Below are 13,099 nucleotides of genomic sequence, written 5' to 3' on the forward strand. Positions count from 1 at the left end.
TTAACAAGTAGCCAAGCCTTAACTAGTACCCTGAAGTAGTAGCCTTGCATGGACGAGTAGCCCAGCCTTAACTAGTACCCTGGCCGTCACTAGTACCCTTGCCTCAACTAGTACCCTGGCATTAACTAGTAGTCTTAACTAGTACCCTGGCCGTATCGCTACCCAGAACTACTACCCTTGCCTTGACCAGTTGCCTTAACTAGTACCCTGGCCTTAATGAGTAGTATGAACTTGTACCCTTGCATCAACTAGTAGCCTAAACTAATACGCTTGCCTGAAGTCGTAGCCTTCACTTGTACCTTGCCTTCCTAGTAGCCTTAACTAGTACCCGTCCATGAACTAGTACTCTTAACTAGTACAGTGGCCCTAACTAGTAGCCTGAACTAGTCCCCTTGCCTTAGGTAGTCCCTTTTCCAAACTAGTACCCTTCTTGAGTACCCCTATGGAGTAGGGTATGGTACAGTAGGGTGTCATGAGGTAGGGTAGCATACGGTAGAACAGAGAAAACAGAATCCAATAGAATAGAAGAGGATGAGTCAGGATAGGTTAGTTTCGTGTAGGGTGTGGTAGAGTAGCATAGGATGGAATAGAGAAAAGAGAAAACGAGAATCCAATACAACAGAATCGAAAAGAAGAGACTAGATGAGGAAAGACTAGGGCGGGATAGGGTTCTGTCGAATAGAAGAGCGTAGAATGGTGTGGAATGGAGTCAAATGCAGTCAAACCGAGATGAATAGACTAGGAAAGAGTTGAATAGAGCCGAATAGCACCGAATAGGGACATCTAGGGCTGAGTCGAGCCCAATCGAGCCCAACCGAGCCCAATCAAGTCCAATCGACCAGATTCGAGCTGAATGGAGCCCAATGGAGCTGGAATGAGCCAAATAGAGACACAGAAAATGAGCCAAGCTAGATCGAGCCAAATCGCACCTAATCGCATCCTATGGCATCGAATCTCGTCGAAGTCCATCCAATCCCACCAAAACCCATCGAATCTCATGAAATCTCACCGAATCCCGTCCAATTGTGTCAAATCGGGTCGAATTGAATGCAATCGAATTCAATAGAACAGCTTAGAGTAGTGTAGGTTAGGCTGGGATTCAATAGGGTAGGGCAGAGAGGAATAGACTAGAGAAGCATAGAGTAGAAGAGAAGAGAATACAAAGAGTAGAATGGAGTAGAGTGGAGTAGAGTAGACTAGTCAGAGTCGAGTAGTGCAGAATAGAGATGAATAGATCCAATTCGAGCTGAATCGAGTCGAATGGAGAGGAAATGAGACAAATCTCCATGAATCGAATAGATTAGAGTAGAGTAGGGTGGGGGAGAAGAGAATAGAATAGTGTAGAATGGAGTCGAACAGAGTAGAATGGTGTGGAATGGAGTCGAATGGAGCCAAATAGAGACGAATAGAGTAGAAAAGAGTTGAATAGAGCTGAACAGGGCCGGATAAGTTTGGATCGAGCCTAATGATGCTGAATCGAGCAGAATCGAGCCAAATTGACCCGATTCAAGCCAAATCGAGCTAAATCAAGCCAATTCGAGCCTAAATCCCATGGAATCGCCTTGAAAGGCATTGAATCGAATCGAATCGATTAGAGTAGAGGAGGGTAGAGTAGGAGGGGTTAGACTAGAAGGGAACAGAACCCAAGAGAAAGAATCGAATAGAATGAAGTAGAGACGAGTACAGTAGAATAGAGTCCAATAGAGTTGAATAGAGCCAAACAGAGCTGAATGCAGCCGAATCCACCAAATTCGAGGTGAATCGAGAAGAATCATGTCGAATCGCGTTGAAACGTGTCGAATCCAATCCAATCGTTTAGTGTAGGGCAGGTAAGATGAGGGTAGGGTAGGGTAGAAAAGAATAGATTAGAATAGAACAGAAAGAATAGAGACGAGTAGACTAGAGTCAAATAGAGTCAAATCCTGCCGAAAAGAGCCGAATAGAGAGGAAAAGGGCCAAGTCAAACCGAATCGAGTTGAATTCGCACAAAAAGGAGCTGATTCGAGCCGATAGGACCTGAATCAGGCCGAATCCCGTTCAAGTCTGTTGAATAGAATAGAACAGATTACAGTAGGCTAAGTTAGAGTAGGGTAGGATAGAACCAAATGCAGTAGAACAGAACAGGATCGAAGAGAACTGAAAGAATAGAATAGGGTCGAGTAGTGCAGAGTCTAGAAGAATAGAGTTGAATATTGCCGACTAGAGCAAAATAGAGCCCAAAAGACCCAACGTGATAGAAATCAAGATGAATGGCGCCGAATCCCGCGGAATCATGCTGGATCGCGTCGAAGCCCGTTGAATTGCATTGAATCCCATCCATTCGAGTCCAATCCAATCGAATCGATTAGAATAGACTAGAGAAGGGTAGAGTACAAGACAATAGACTAGAGAAGAATACAGTCGGATGGAGTAGAATGGTGTAGAATGGAGTTGAAAAGAGATAATAGAGTTGAGTAGACTCGTAGAGCCATATAGAGTTGAACAGAGCCTGTTCAAGCTGAATAGAGCTGACCAGGGCGAAACGGAGCCGATTAGAACTGAATCGAACCGATTGGAGCCCAAGAGGGATGAATGGAGTGCAACGGAGCCGATTGGAGCCGAATCGCATCGAAATGCGTGGAATCGAATCCAGTGGAATAGATTAGAGTAGGGTTGGTTAAAATAGAGTAGAATAGAATTGAACACAGTAAAAGAGAATAAAAAGAATACAAGAGAATCGAGTCCAAAAGGTTAGAGCAGAGCAGAATAGTGTAGAGTAGAACAGAGTCGAATAGAGTCGAATCGAGCCAAATGGAGAAGAAACAAGGCAAATCGCGTTGAATCCCCTCGAACCAATTCCAGTCAATTAGGGTAGGGTAGAGTAAAATAGCGTTGAGTGGAGTAGAATGCTGTGCAACGCAATCGAATGGAGTCGAAAAGAGTCGAAAAGAGCCGAATAGTGCTGAAGAGGGCCGAAGAGGGCCGAATCGAGCAGAATTGAGCCAAATCCAGCAAATCGAGCCTAATGGAGCCGAATGGAGCCGAATCCAGCTGAATCGACACTCTTCGAGCCAAATGGAGCCGAATGGACATGAATCGAACCAATTCGACCTGAATCGTGTCCAAATTCATGGAATCGAATTGAACAGATTAGAGTAGGGGAGGTTCGGGTATGGCAGGGTGGAATAGAGTAGAGTAGCATAGAATAAAACAGAAGAGAAGAGAACAGAACAATACAGAACGAATACAGAAAACAGTAGGCTAGAGTAGCGTAGAGGGAAACAGAGTAGAGTAGAATAGATTCGAACAGAGCTAAATGGAGCCAAACTGAGCCGAATCGTGTCCAAATGGGTTGAAGCCAATCCAATCCAATGGATTAGAGTAGAGTAGAGTAGAGTTGGGTAGCATAGGGTAGGGTAGAATAGAGTAGAATAGGAAGAATAAAGAAAATAGAGAAGAGTAGACTAGAGTACGATAGAGTAGGCTAGTGTATAATAGGGTAGACTCGAATACGGCTGAGTAGAGCCGAATGGAGTCGAAATGAGAGGAATCACGTCTAATGGATTCGAGTAAATTAGAGTGGTGTAGGATAGAGTAGAGCAGAATAGTGTAGAATGGTGTGGAATAAATAGAATGGAGTAGAATGGAGTCAAATAGAGACGAAAAGAGTAGAGAAGAGTCAAATAGAGCAGAATAGGGCCGAAAAGGCCGAATTGAGCAGAATCGAAGCAATTCAAGCCAAAACGAGCCGAATAGAGCCAAATCGAATCGAATCGAGCTGATTCAAGCCGAATCACGTCGAATCCCGTTCAGTGCATCCAATCCAATCCAAACGTCTAGATTAGAGAAGGGGAGGGGAGGGTGGACTAGAATAGAGTAGAGTAGACTAGAAGAGATTAGGACAGAATAGAAGGAATAGAATAGAGTAGAAAAGAGTAGGGTCGAATAGACTCGAATAGAGTCGAATAGAGACGAATAGAGAAAACAGAGCTGAATGGAGCCGAGTAGAGACGTAGAGGAGCCATATAGAGCCGATTCGAACCTCATCGAGCTGAATCAAGCAGAATCACGCCGACTGTCACTGAGTAGCGTCGAATCACATCGAATCACGTCGAATCGCATCAAATCACATCGTTTTGTGTCGGACCGGGTCGAATCGCTTCGTATCGCATCGGATTGCATCGAATGTCGTCGAATCACGACGAATCACGCCCCATCACGTCCAATAACTTCGAACTGCGTCCAATCTCCTAGAATTCTGCTGAATCACGTCGAATCGTATGGAATCTCGTCTAATCTCTTTGAATCCCGTCAAATGCCTTCGGACCTTGTCGAATCCCGTCGAATCCTGTCCAATCGCGTCGAAGTGAATCGAATTGAATCAAATCGATTCAAGTAGGGTGGGTTTGGGTGGGGTGCAGTAGGGTTGGGTAGGGTAGGATAGAACAGAGTCCAACAGAATAGGAGAGAACAGAAGAGAACAGAAAGAATCCAGCAGAATAGAATAGAGTAGAAAAGAGTCAGATAGTGCAGAGCATAGCCGAATTGAGGCGAATGGAGACAAAACAAGATGAATCGCGTTGAAGCGCTTCGAATCGGGTCAAATCGAATCCATTCGAATAGATTAGGGTAGGGAAGGGTAGACGAGAATAGAGGAGAATAGTGCAGAATGGTGTGGAATGGATTAGAACGGAGCCGACTAGAGACGACTAGAGTAGAAAAGAGTCGAATAGAGCATAGTTGGGCCGAATAGGGCCAAAGAAGGCCTAATCGAGCAGAATCCAGCAGAATCGATGCCATTGGAGCTGAATGGAGCCAAATGGAGCCCAATCGAACCGATTCGAATCGAATTGATCTGATTCAAGCCTAATCAGGTCGAATGGCGTGAAAATGCGATGACTCGAACAGAATCAAAGATTAGAGAAGGGGAGGGGAGCGGCTGGGAGGGTAGAACAGAACAGAATAGAACAGTACATAATAGAAGGAACAGAATATAGCACAGTACGGTAGAGCAGAGCAGAGTAAAGTAGAGAAGAGTAGAGTCGAATAGAGTGAACTAGTGCAGAATAGAGCTGAATAGAGCCAATTCTAGCCGAATCGAGCCCAAAGGAAACAAAACGTGATGAATCGCGTCGAATAGCGTCCAATCGAATCCATTAGAATAGATTAGAGTAGGGTAGAGTAGAACAGAATAGAGCAGAATCGAGTCGAATGGAGTTGCATAGAGAAAACTAGAGTAGAAAAGAGTCGAATCGAGCCAAATAAGGCTGAACCAACCAAGTCGAATTGAGTTGAAACAAGCTGAATCGAAGCGATTCAAGCCAAATCGAGCTGAATCGAGCTGATGGTGCCGAATGAGCCGATTCAAGCATCATCGCGTCCAATCCCATTGAAATGCTTTGAATCGAATCCAATTGAATAGATTCGAAAAGGTTAGGGTAGGGTGGTTTTGGATAGGGTAGACTAGGGTAGACGAAAGCAGACTAGAGTAGAGTAGACAAGCGAAGTCTAGAGTAGTAGCCTAGACAAGACAGCTGGACTAGTCAGACTAGTGGTATAGATCAGTAGGCTAGACAACTAGCCTTGGAGAGTACCCTTGCCTTGACAAGTACCCTAAATTCTGAATCTGAACTACTCCCCTTGCCTTAACTAGTATCCTGAACTAGTAGCCTTGTCTGAACTAGTACCCTTAACTAGTAGCCTTGCCTTAAGTAATAGTCTTAATGTCTACCCTTGCCTTACTAGTACCCTGAACTAGTAGCCCTGCCTTAACTAGTACCCTGGCCTTCACCAGTAGCCTTAACTAGTACCCTGGCCTTCACTAGTAGCCTTGCCTCAACTAGTACCCTTAACTAACACCCTAGCATGAGCTAGTACTCTTAACTAGTACCTGGCCTTCTCAGTCCCCATAAGTCCTACCCTGGCCTTAACCAGCTGCCTTAACTGGTACCCTGGTCTTAACTAGTAGTATTGACTTCTACCCTTGAATCCACTGGTCGCCTAAACTAGTCGTCTTGCCTTCAGTAGTAGCCTTCACTTGTACCTTGCCTTAACTAGTATCGTTATCTAGTACCTGTACCTTAACTAGTACTCTTAGCTAGTACAGCGGCCATAACGAGTAGCCTGAACTAGTAGCCTTGTCTGAATTAGTCCTCTGAACTAGTAGCCTTGCTTTAAGTAATCGTCTTAACGTCTGCCCTTGCCTTACTAGTACCCTTAACTAGTAGCCAAGCCTTAACTACTACCCCTAACTAGTAGCCTTGCCTTAACTAGTACCCTTGCCTTAACCAGTTGCCTTAAGTAGTACCCCGGCCTTAACTAGAAGTATCAACTTGTAAACTTGCATCCAATAGTAGCCTTAACTAGTACTCTTGCCTTAAGTAGTGGCCTGAACTAGTACTCGTGCCTTAGCTAGTACTCTGAACTAGTACAGTGCCTCTAACTAGTATCCTGAACTAGTAGCCTTCTCTAAACTAGTACCCTTAACTAGTAGCCTTGCCTTCACTAGTACCCTGGCCTTCTCCAGTAGCCTTAACTAAGACCCTGGCCTTCACTGGCAGCCTTAACTCGCACCCTTAACTAGTACCCTCGCATTAACTAGTAGTCTGAACTAGTACCCTGGCCGTATCAGTACCCAGAACTACTACCCTTGCCGTAACCAGTTTCCTTAACTAGTACCCCGGCCTTAACTAGTAGTATTCACTTGTATATTTGCATCAACTAGTAGCCTTAACTAGTACTCTTCCCTTAAGCAGCGGCCTGTATTTGTACCTTGCCTTAACTAGCAGCCTTAACTAGCACCCGTGCCTTTACTCATACTCTTAACTAGTACAGTGCCCCTAACTAGTATCCTGAACTGGTAGCCTTGTCCTAAGTAGTACCCTTAACTAGGAGCCTTGCCTTAAGGAATAGTCTTAATGGCTACCCTGGCCTCAACAAGTACCCTTAACTAGTACCCTTGCATTAATTAGTAGTCTTAACTGGTAGCCTGGCCTTGTCAGTACCCATAACTACTACCCTTGCCTTAACCAGTTGCCTTACCTAGCAACCTGGACTTAGCCAGTAGTATTAACATGTACCCTTGCATCGACTAGTAGACTTAAGTAGGACTCTTGCCTGAAGTAGTGGCCTTAACACGTTCCTTGCCTTACTAGTAGCCTTAACTAGTACTCTGAACTAGTACAGTGGCCCTAACTAGTATTCTGAACTAGAAGCCTTGTGGTAACTAGTACCCTTAACTAGTCACCTTGCCTTAGGGAACAGTCTTAACGTCTACCCTTGCCTTACTAGTCCTCTTAACAAGTAGCCAAGCCTTAACTAGTACCCTGAAGTAGTAGCCTTGCATGGACGAGTAGCCCAGCCTTAACTAGTACCCTGGCCGTCACTAGTACCCTTGCCTCAACTAGTACCCTGGCATTAACTAGTAGTCTTAACTAGTACCCTGGCCGTATCGCTACCCAGAACTACTACCCTTGCCTTGACCAGTTGCCTTAACTAGTACCCTGGCCTTAATGAGTAGTATGAACTTGTACCCTTGCATCAACTAGTAGCCTAAACTAATACGCTTGCCTGAAGTCGTAGCCTTCACTTGTACCTTGCCTTCCTAGTAGCCTTAACTAGTACCCGTCCATGAACTAGTACTCTTAACTAGTACAGTGGCCCTAACTAGTAGCCTGAACTAGTCCCCTTGCCTTAGGTAGTCCCTTTTCCAAACTAGTACCCTTCTTGAGTACCCCTATGGAGTAGGGTATGGTACAGTAGGGTGTCATGAGGTAGGGTAGCATACGGTAGAACAGAGAAAACAGAATCCAATAGAATAGAAGAGGATGAGTCAGGATAGGTTAGTTTCGTGTAGGGTGTGGTAGAGTAGCATAGGATGGAATAGAGAAAAGAGAAAACGAGAATCCAATACAACAGAATCGAAAAGAAGAGACTAGATGAGGAAAGACTAGGGCGGGATAGGGTTCTGTCGAATAGAAGAGCGTAGAATGGTGTGGAATGGAGTCAAATGCAGTCAAACCGAGATGAATAGACTAGGAAAGAGTTGAATAGAGCCGAATAGCACCGAATAGGGACATCTAGGGCTGAGTCGAGCCCAATCGAGCCCAACCGAGCCCAATCAAGTCCAATCGACCAGATTCGAGCTGAATGGAGCCCAATGGAGCTGGAATGAGCCAAATAGAGACACAGAAAATGAGCCAAGCTAGATCGAGCCAAATCGCACCTAATCGCATCCTATGGCATCGAATCTCGTCGAAGTCCATCCAATCCCACCAAAACCCATCGAATCTCATGAAATCTCACCGAATCCCGTCCAATTGTGTCAAATCGGGTCGAATTGAATGCAATCGAATTCAATAGAACAGCTTAGAGTAGTGTAGGTTAGGCTGGGATTCAATAGGGTAGGGCAGAGAGGAATAGACTAGAGAAGCATAGAGTAGAAGAGAAGAGAATACAAAGAGTAGAATGGAGTAGAGTGGAGTAGAGTAGACTAGTCAGAGTCGAGTAGTGCAGAATAGAGATGAATAGATCCAATTCGAGCTGAATCGAGTCGAATGGAGAGGAAATGAGACAAATCTCCATGAATCGAATAGATTAGAGTAGAGTAGGGTGGGGGAGAAGAGAATAGAATAGTGTAGAATGGAGTCGAACAGAGTAGAATGGTGTGGAATGGAGTCGAATGGAGCCAAATAGAGACGAATAGAGTAGAAAAGAGTTGAATAGAGCTGAACAGGGCCGGATAAGTTTGGATCGAGCCTAATGATGCTGAATCGAGCAGAATCGAGCCAAATTGACCCGACTCAAGCCAAATCGAGCTAAATCAAGCCAATTCGAGCCTAAATCCCATGGAATCGCCTTGAAAGGCATTGAATCGAATCGAATCGATTAGAGTAGAGGAGGGTAGAGTAGGAGGGGTTAGACTAGAAGGGAACAGAACCCAAGAGAAAGAATCGAATAGAATGAAGTAGAGACGAGTACAGTAGAATAGAGTCCAATAGAGTTGAATAGAGCCAAACAGAGCTGAATGCAGCCGAATCCACCAAATTCGAGGTGAATCGAGAAGAATCATGTCGAATCGCGTTGAAACGTGTCGAATCCAATCCAATCGTTTAGTGTAGGGCAGGTAAGATGAGGGTAGGGTAGGGTAGAAAAGAATAGATTAGAATAGAACAGAAAGAATAGAGACGAGTAGACTAGAGTCAAATAGAGTCAAATCCTGCCGAAAAGAGCCGAATAGAGAGGAAAAGGGCCAAGTCAAACCGAATCGAGTTGAATTCGCACAAAAAGGAGCTGATTCGAGCCGATAGGACCTGAATCAGGCCGAATCCCGTTCAAGTCTGTTGAATAGAATAGAACAGATTACAGTAGGCTAAGTTAGAGTAGGGTAGGATAGAACCAAATGCAGTAGAACAGAACAGGATCGAAGAGAACTGAAAGAATAGAATAGGGTCGAGTAGTGCAGAGTCTAGAAGAATAGAGTTGAATATTGCCGACTAGAGCAAAATAGAGCCCAAAAGACCCAACGTGATAGAAATCAAGATGAATGGCGCCGAATCCCGCGGAATCATGCTGGATCGCGTCGAAGCCTGTTGAATTGCATTGAATCCCATCCATTCGAGTCCAATCCAATCGAATCGATTAGAATAGACTAGAGAAGGGTAGAGTACAAGACAATAGACTAGAGAAGAATACAGTCGGATGGAGTAGAATGGTGTAGAATGGAGTTGAAAAGAGATAATAGAGTTGAGTAGACTCGTAGAGCCATATAGAGTTGAACAGAGCCTGTTCAAGCTGAATAGAGCTGACCAGGGCGAAACGGAGCCGATTAGAACTGAATCGAACCGATTGGAGCCCAAGAGGGATGAATGGAGTGCAACGGAGCCGATTGGAGCCGAATCGCATCGAAATGCGTGGAATCGAATCCAGTGGAATAGATTAGAGTAGGGTTGGTTAAAATAGAGTAGAATAGAATTGAACACAGTAAAAGAGAATAAAAAGAATACAAGAGAATCGAGTCCAAAAGGTTAGAGCAGAGCAGAATAGTGTAGAGTAGAACAGAGTCGAATAGAGTCGAATCGAGCCAAATGGAGAAGAAACAAGGCAAATCGCGTTGAATCCCCTCGAACCAATTCCAGTCAATTAGGGTAGGGTAGAGTAAAATAGCGTTGAGTGGAGTAGAATGCTGTGCAACGCAATCGAATGGAGTCGAAAAGAGTCGAAAAGAGCCGAATAGTGCTGAAGAGGGCCGAAGAGGGCCGAATCGAGCAGAATTGAGCCAAATCCAGCAAATCGAGCCTAATGGAGCCGAATGGAGCCGAATCCAGCTGAATCGACACTCTTCGAGCCAAATGGAGCCGAATGGACATGAATCGAACCAATTCGACCTGAATCGTGTCCAAATTCATGGAATCGAATTGAACAGATTAGAGTAGGGGAGGTTCGGGTATGGCAGGGTGGAATAGAGTAGAGTAGCATAGAATAAAACAGAAGAGAAGAGAACAGAACAATACAGAACGAATACAGAAAACAGTAGGCTAGAGTAGCGTAGAGGGAAACAGAGTAGAGTAGAATAGATTCGAACAGAGCTAAATGGAGCCAAACTGAGCCGAATCGTGTCCAAATGGGTTGAAGCCAATCCAATCCAATGGATTAGAGTAGAGTAGAGTTGGGTAGCATAGGGTAGGGTAGAATAGAGTAGAATAGGAAGAATAAAGAAAATAGAGAAGAGTAGACTAGAGTACGATAGAGTAGGCTAGTGTATAATAGGGTAGACTCGAATACGGCTGAGTAGAGCCGAATGGAGTCGAAATGAGAGGAATCACGTCTAATGGATTCGAGTAAATTAGAGTGGTGTAGGATAGAGTAGAGCAGAATAGTGTAGAATGGTGTGGAATAAATAGAATGGAGTAGAATGGAGTCAAATAGAGACGAAAAGAGTAGAGAAGAGTCAAATAGAGCAGAATAGGGCCGAAAAGGCCGAATTGAGCAGAATCGAAGCAATTCAAGCCAAAACGAGCCGAATAGAGCCAAATCGAATCGAATCGAGCTGATTCAAGCCGAATCACGTCGAATCCCGTTCAGTGCATCCAATCCAATCCAAACGTCTAGATTAGAGAAGGGGAGGGGAGGGTGGACTAGAATAGAGTAGAGTAGACTAGAAGAGATTAGGACAGAATAGAAGGAATAGAATAGAGTAGAAAAGAGTAGGGTCGAATAGACTCGAATAGAGTCGAATAGAGACGAATAGAGAAAACAGAGCTGAATGGAGCCGAGTAGAGACGTAGAGGAGCCATATAGAGCCGATTCGAACCTCATCGAGCTGAATCAAGCAGAATCACGCCGACTGTCACTGAGTAGCGTCGAATCACATCGAATCACGTCGAATCGCATCAAATCACATCGTTTTGTGTCGGACCGGGTCGAATCGCTTCGTATCGCATCGGATTGCATCGAATGTCGTCGAATCACGACGAATCACGCCCCATCACGCCCAATAACTTCGAACTGCGTCCAATCTCCTAGAATTCTGCTGAATCACGTCGAATCGTATGGAATCTCGTCTAATCTCTTTGAATCCCGTCAAATGCCTTCGGACCTTGTCGAATCCCGTCGAATCCTGTCCAATCGCGTCGAAGTGAATCGAATTGAATCAAATCGATTCAAGTAGGGTGGGTTTGGGTGGGGTGCAGTAGGGTTGGGTAGGGTAGGATAGAACAGAGTCCAACAGAATAGGAGAGAACAGAAGAGAACAGAAAGAATCCAGCAGAATAGAATAGAGTAGAAAAGAGTCAGATAGTGCAGAGCATAGCCGAATTGAGGCGAATGGAGACAAAACAAGATGAATCGCGTTGAAGCGCTTCGAATCGGGTCAAATCGAATCCATTCGAATAGATTAGGGTAGGGAAGGGTAGACGAGAATAGAGGAGAATAGTGCAGAATGGTGTGGAATGGATTAGAACGGAGCCGACTAGAGACGACTAGAGTAGAAAAGAGTCGAATAGAGCATAGTTGGGCCGAATAGGGCCAAAGAAGGCCTAATCGAGCAGAATCCAGCAGAATCGATGCCATTGGAGCTGAATGGAGCCAAATGGAGCCCAATCGAACCGATTCGAAGCGAATTGATCTGATTCAAGCCTAATCGGGTCGAATGGCGTGAAAATGCGATGACTCGAACAGAATCAAAGATTAGAGAAGGGGAGGGGAGCGGCTGGGAGGGTAGAACAGAACAGAATAGAACAGTACATAATAGAAGGAACAGAATATAGCACAGTACGGTAGAGCAGAGCAGAGTAAAGTAGAGAAGAGTAGAGTCGAATAGAGTGAACTAGTGCAGAATAGAGCTGAATAGAGCCAATTCTAGCCGAATCGAGCCCAAAGGAAACAAAACGTGATGAATCGCGTCGAATAGCGTCCAATCGAATCCATTAGAATAGATTACAGTAGGGTAGAGTAGAACAGAATAGAGCAGAATCAAGTCGAATGGAGTTGCATAGAGAAAACTAGAGTAGAAAAGAGTCGAATCGAGCCGAATAAGGCTGAACCAAGTCGAATTGAGTTGAAACAAGCTGAATCGAAGCGATTCAAGCCAAATCGAGCTGAATCGAGCTGATGGTGCCGAATGAGCCGATTCAAGCATCATCGCGTCCAATCACATTGAAATGCTTTGACTCGAATCCAATTGAATAGATTCGAAAAGGTTAGGGTAGGGTGGTTTTGGATAGGGTAGACTAGGGTAGACGAAAGCAGACTAGAGTAGAGTAGACAAGCGAAGTCTAGAGTAGTAGCCTAGACAAGACAGCTGGACTAGTCAGACTAGTGGTATAGATCAGTAGGCTAGACAACTAGCCTTGGAGAGTACCCTTGCCTTGACAAGTACCCTAAATTCTGAATCTGAACTACTCCCCTTGCCTTAACTAGTATCCTGAACTAGTAGCCTTGTCTGAACTAGTACCCTTAACTAGTAGCCTTGCCTTAAGTAATAGTCTTAATGTCTACCCTTGCCTTACTAGTACCCTGAACTAGTAGCCCTGCCTTAACTAGTACCCTGGCCTTCACCAGTAGCCTTAACTAGTACCCTGGCCTTCACTAGTAGCCTTGCCTCAACTAGTACCCTTAACTA

The sequence above is a fragment of the Elephas maximus genome, chromosome 5, assembly GCF_024166365.1.
Source record: "Elephas maximus indicus isolate mEleMax1 chromosome 5, mEleMax1 primary haplotype, whole genome shotgun sequence".
Classification (NCBI taxonomy): Eukaryota; Metazoa; Chordata; class Mammalia; order Proboscidea; family Elephantidae; genus Elephas; species Elephas maximus.